Here is a 6,898-nt window from a genome sequence, read left to right as displayed (position 1 = left end):
AGAAGTGGGCGAGTGCGGGCACATTTACTCCATTTGCATGAGTGGCAGGTATGCATGCCCGCCACGTAGGCAAATGGAGCTGTGTGCCTTGCCTGCTGCTTGCACGGAAACATTCCCTCTACTCATGCCAGTCCACAAAACCAAAAAAGTTGGGAAACTCTGGTACAGGGTCTCCTGCTTGAGCAGGGGGTTGGACTAGAAGACCTCTAAGGTCCCTTCCAACTCTATTATTATTCTGTATTCTGTATTCAGTGCTGTATGCCTAGGACCAACCTGTCTTCCAAATTACTTAATCCACATGAACCATCCCAGCTCCTTTTAAGAGCTTTAATACTGTAATCGTGTGCAAGTCACTGAGCAATAAATTCAGTGTGAATGGCTCCCTAGTACTTTTGCATAAAATTGCAGCCTACATCATGACTGCAGGATTAGATCTTCTCAGTATTATGACTAGTAGTTAAAGGCCACAGTGGCAGGAAGGCAGAACGAGCGATTGTGTCCATGCTGCTGCACCCATGGGTTCCTTTCTCCATTTCTTCTAAATGCTTGCACCTAAATGTAAAATGGTTTTGGGGGAGCTCAGTTGGAGTGACTTATACAGAATTAGGAAAGGTCATAGGGACGCAATGGCTCAGGGGCTAAGATGCTGAGCTTGTCGATCAGAAAAGTCAGCAGTTCAGCGGTTCGAATCCCTAGTGCCGCGTAACGGGGTGAGCTCCCATTACTTGTCCCAGCTTCTGCCAGCTTCTGCCAACCAGTTCGAAAGCATGTAAAAATGCAAGTAGAAAAATAGGGACCGCCTTTGGTAGGATGGCAACAGCGTTCCGTGCATCTTTGGCATTTAGTCATGCCAGCCATATGACCACGGAGACGTCTTCGGACAGCGCTGGCTCTTTGGCTTTGAAATGGAGATGAACACCGCCCCCTAGAGTCAGGAACGACTAGCACATATGTGCAAGGGAAACCCTTACCTTTACTTAGGAAAGGTGATAAATGATATGGTCAAGCTGAGTCTCCATAATCAAGGGTATTATGATTCTGAAGTATTCAGTAATGATAATGGGACTCAACTATCACAAAATAGTTTTATGGGCTTTTACACTGACCAGCATAACTTTTATTAAATGTTCTCAGTGGGCAAATAATCATTTTTGGGGCAGAGATGGTTGAATAGAGCGGGTGGGGGGTGGGGAGAATACAGTTGCATAATCTTAGACTGTAAAATAAAATAAAAATATTAAAAGAAGTGAGGCTACCAGTTCTGGGCTGCAAAAATGTACCCAAACAATACATGATAACAATACATGATAACAAAGAGTTATAGTCACCTCTAATTCTTTGTTGCCATCTAGTGGTCATCTGGATTTTTACAGCCAAGATAGAACAGAATAGAATAATTTGGAATAACTTAACTTTATTGTCACTTTAAATGTACACTAATCGACATTACTTTAAAATGAAATTTCACTGCATATAGCTCTCAAAGGGTCACCACCTCCAATACACACCACATAAACATGACAAAATAAATAAATAAATACTGGTACAAAATTATGCATATACCCACATGTATTATATGACACAGAGAAACAATACAGTTTAGTTCGGATGTATACATGTACATGGCGAGAAAAACGAATCTTACGAGTTTACCAGACGGATGGCATGGGGAACAAAGCTGTTACAGAATGTGGTAGTCCTGCTAGAAATACTTCGAAACCTCCTCCCAGAGGGGAGCAACAGAAACTTCTGCCACATAGCTCCCAGCAACCGGTAAGATCCCACAGAGTTGGTCTCCTCCGGGTCCCGTCAGCTAAACAATGCCGGCTGGCGGGCCCACGGGGGAGGACCTTCTCTGTGGCTGCCCCAGCTCTTTGCAACCAGTTACTTCCTGAGATCTGGACCATCCCCATCCTATTGGCCTTCCGAAAAGCGGTGAAGACCTGGCTTTTCCAGCAGGCCTAGGGCCGTTGATCTCACTCTTGTGATCTGGCGAGATCCGGCCATGAATGGCGTGAATAAATTTTTAATGTTTTTAATTTTTAAATGTTTTTTTATAATGATTTTTAAAAATGTATTATGAGCCGCCCTGAATCTTCGGAGAGGGGCGGCATATAAATTGAATTAATTAAATTAAATTAAATTAAACAGATGGTAAAAGATCTGGTAGCCCTAAATATGAGCATCCTTATTTATATACATGTCCACAACCATCTAACCATTATCCAGTGAGCAGAATCACTACATAACATTTGAAGATTGTGGGTATCTGGACTTGGCTCCTAAGACTAATCAGTGCTCTAAACCGTTAGAGAAAATTAAAGATAACTTCATCCCACACCCAGAATTGATGCCATAATTGTATTATCTTTAATTTTAAAAAGAAACAAATGACTATCTGATCATGGATTTCACATGCCTCGTGCAGTTGAGCTGTAAGAAACCCTTGTGGAAAAATACTAGTTACTTGCAAAGACCATTATAGCTTCTTAGTCATCAATTGTCTAGGTCTGTTATTGAATCTAGTCATATCCTAATAATTTACCCTGACTGAATTCAGATTAAATTCCCACAGCCTAAAGGTCCCATTGAGCTGTTCACTCAAGATTTTTATTGTATTCTCTGAGGGATTCAGATTCAATCTTTAAGTAAATTTCCAGCCTTCAGGAGTGTAACGTGCAAAGTATGAACAACACACATTTTAATCAGGATATTTCTACTCTACTCACCTGGAAGAGAACTTATACAACCCAATCCATACATTGGATATGGATATTCATGTCTAGCAAAATATTTCAATTAAAACCACAGTGCTGTGAGCTGAGGATTGTACTACCCAGTAGTTTCTGTGGTTTTCTACTAATCAACCAGACCTGAAAGGAACATATAGGAGAAAATGACAGCTACATCATTGGAATTTGTCTTCCATTTTTGGCAAGATAGGAGTGAAGATCAGTGACTTTGCTCAAGTGATTATGAAGCAAATCTAATTACCCACTGGAGGAATAGCATTCTTCTTTATTAAATACAGAATATTTCAGACAAACAAGATAATTCTGTCATTTGAGAAAGCACCTGGTTGCATAGCCATCTATCCTGAATCTTATTACTAGAATCAGATATAAATTCAAATAAGCAGAATGCCTCTAAGGTGAATGAATCCTAAGTAAGCAAGTAATCAAATCAATGTGTAAAACTGGTGTTAGAATGTGTGGAGATCCCAATTTATCCTTGGTCATTTTACATACATATTTGTTTGAGCAGCCATTCTTGGCAGATCCATCTTCTGGATGAATTGCCCCTAGAGAGAAAATGCTATTGATCTTCCCCCTAATTGTGATGCACAGCCAAGGAGCTGCTGGCTGCACTGATAAAAATGCATTGCTTTGCATGAAGAACGTAACTGGAGACTAAGGACAGTAGTGTTCTATGACTATCATTGGCTAAATATCTCAGTACTATGATGGCTATTGCCAGTTAGGAATACTCTACTTGTTTTAGCCGTGATAAAGAGAGGAAAAATATTGGCATGAATTAATAGGTATAATAAAATCTCCATATTTTCTTCCCAGACATCTTGAGTATTGTATAAATCAAGACTCCTTCAAGTCAACCTCAGTTCCTATTTTCATGGGCCTATCTGTGTATTTTTAGTAGCATATGAAAGTGCCTTCTAACATGCTGGGTTTTTTTGTCAGTCTGTGGATTACCGTGGAGGTCTCCCACAGAAGGAATAATCAAGCCCAGCCCTGCTTAGCTTGCCAACCAGACAATACCAGAATTTGCAATCTTCTATGACTTGAATATTATAAATCTATGAACTCAATGAACTTAAAAGGTCATGGTTCAAATTTTGATTCAGCTATGGATTTATAAAACAGAATTGTCCATTCCAGTGTTCATTCCAGCATACTAAAAACACCTAACTATAAGTCCACTTGAATCTGATTTTATGGATGTTTGAAGGCAGCAATGGACTTCCTGGGAGTCCATAAACACTTAGCCCTGATATTAATATATTTTAGTCCCAAGACAATGCCATTCTTTCAGTTATTTCCATAATTTTATATCCACTTGTCAGGAAAATTGAAAGAGCAGCTACCAGGAGTCAACACGAACTCAAAAACTCCTCCACCCCCAAAAAAATCCAGTTGTAGCATTTATTATGTTCTTAACAATCTTCATTCACATAAAAAAGTTGCCTATTCTTTCAAACGTATAGCTAAGCACAAACCAAATAGTTGTGTAGTGTATTATAGAATGTGGAGTCTGCCTGATTTCTTAAGAACCTTTAACTATGTATTATAATTGTTTTATCCTGAGTAATGAATCAAGAGAGGCAAAAATAGGGCTACTGAATCTGGGCTGCAAAAATCCGGAGGACTGCCATGAATAGCAATGAAATTCTAACTCATTGGCCTTATTCAGTAGTCACTTGAATGTCTATGTTCCAGTTCCAGTAGCCTTAGGCAAAAGTATAGTCTCAAAGTTTAATGTCAAGGAATTACTTGTGACCAGAGTGATAGACAAAAGTAGTACATAAATCCAGAAATCGAAGCCAACACTGAGGCTCCAGAAGGCAAATGCAAGGTAACTATAAAGAATCAATATCCTAGGGAGATTAGAAAACAGTCACACCATAAGGATAACCAATCACAGGGTGATTTAAAAAAAAAATGTTACTCCAAACAATGTGGCTAATGTATTGACTTGGACTGTAAGATTCAGATACAAGTCTATTCTCATCCGTGGAAACTTATTGTCCAACATTGACCAGGCAGTATCTCTCTCTGCCCAGCAATACCCATCCATTTATTGACCTGATAAAAACACATCTCACCATCACCTCTACTTTTGTATAACATAACTTCAGACATACAGAAGGGGCAGAGTTTATGGCACAACAGCATGAACCCGCTTTCATCATGATCCACCCACAACTCTGAATATAAGTAAGCAACTTGTCATGGAGGTAACTAGGATGTTCGAAATTCTAGAACCTGGTAGGAATTTTTTTTCCTCTCTGGGTCTGAATAAATGAACACATCAGAAGAGTGAAATGTGAAAAAAAGCTCAAGAAAAGCTGTACTGAGCCCAAAGGTCTGTTTGCATGATGTGAGAGAATCAATTCGCCACCACCATTACGTCTTTGTCATCCCGGCCTTGAAGTCATCCCCATTCAGTCAAGCAGGACTTGGAGCCAATCATAGAATGCTACACTAGGCCATAATGGGTTTGGTTTAGTGCAATGTCTGAAGGCAGATGCTGATTTATAAACCATGCTTTTTGCCTTTATGTGTTGTGTGACTCCAACTAATGGTGGATTATTCAGCAAAGAGTGTGTGAACCTTGCTCTAGCGTGGCTGTGCAATGACTTTTAAAAGTTTCAGAATGCCTTCTTTTATAAGGTGAAAAATGAATGCGTGTAAAAATGAAATGGTATCTCTGCAAGATAAAAATTAATAAATCATGACAGACCGTTCATTCATATCACAGCACACTATAATTTAACATTTATTTCTCTCTCTTTTTACTGAGCATAGTGTCTTTCTTATTTCTAGCTTTTAAATGAATATTTTCTACTACTTTGATGCTTTTGAAAACAGCAAAACAACCATTATTACGTTATTTTGCAGGATGTAATTTGCTTATTTGTTCAATAAATGAAGCTCAGCTAATACAGATGTTCAACACATTAGTACAATCTAGTGGATTAGTTACAGGGTAGGCAGCCTAGAGAAACAAAACATGAAATTCTTACAGTGGATGATAATAAATTTGTTTGCTTATCCATAGTTAGTTGAATAAGGCATACAGGCACACTATGGTTCACTGATTCATACCAAGACCAAACAGCCCTCTTTAAAAGTTTATGTGCTTTATAATTTAACTCAGTAAGGTAATGTATAATGTAACCCTCATGCCATCACTCTGCTGAACATCTAATCTCCACAGTTCATAACAGTTCACTGAGGTAAGCTAGGCTAAGAAATAACAAATTGTTAGCAGATACATTGGCAACTAAATAGAAACTTAAACATACTCTCTGCTATTATCTAGAGCAGGGGTGTCAAACTCAAGGCCAGGGTGTCAGATCTGGCCCATGGAGTACTTAGATCTGGCCCACAGGGCCGCCCTGGAAACAGCAAAGGACTGTCCCGTGGTGCTTCTGCCAGCAAAAACGGAGCTTGGGAGGGCCATTCCGGAGCTCCGTTTTCACTGGCAGAGGGTTGCAGGAGGCCATGGCAGTTGAAAATGGAGCTTGGGAGCCTGTTTTAACTGGAAGAACACTCAGGCCGCCACAGGCGCTCCTGACACAAGTGATTTTGAGTTGGCCATGCCCACCTTGGCCCCCAGAGGGCAAACACAACCCTGATGTGGCCCTCAATGAAATGGAGTTTGACATTCCTGATCTAGAGTTTGGTTGCCGGTTTACTCTTGGCAACTTCAATTAAAACATGCAAATAGCAGAATTATGACAGATTATTAGTTATTATCAGCCAGAGCAGGCAACAGATTAGACTGGCAAACAGTTTAGCCTGTTATGTGGTGGTTTTCTATCAATGGTGGGTTTCAAAAAATTTTACTACCAGTTCTGGGGGTGTGGCTTGGTGGGCGTGGCATGGCTTGGTGGGTGTAACAGGGGAAGGATACCGTAAAATCTCCATTCCCTCCCCACTCTAGGGGAAGGTTACTGCAAAATCCTTATTTCCTCCCGATCAGCTGGAACTTGAGAGGCAGAGAATAGATGGGGGCAGGACCAGTCAGAATTTTTACTACCGGTTCTCAGAACTACTCAAAATTTCTGCTACCAGTTCTCCAGAACTGGTCAGAACCTGCTGAAACCCACTCTGTTTTCTATGTTTCTACCCACTGTACCAAGCAATATCTCATTTAC

The sequence above is a fragment of the Pituophis catenifer genome, unplaced genomic scaffold, assembly GCF_029215685.1.
Source record: "Pituophis catenifer annectens isolate HBS135680 unplaced genomic scaffold, rPitCat1.0.hap2 SCAF_6, whole genome shotgun sequence".
Lineage (NCBI taxonomy): Eukaryota > Metazoa > Chordata > Lepidosauria > Squamata > Colubridae > Pituophis > Pituophis catenifer.
The sequence above is the reverse complement of the archived record's forward strand: the minus strand, read 5'-3'. Positions refer to the sequence as shown.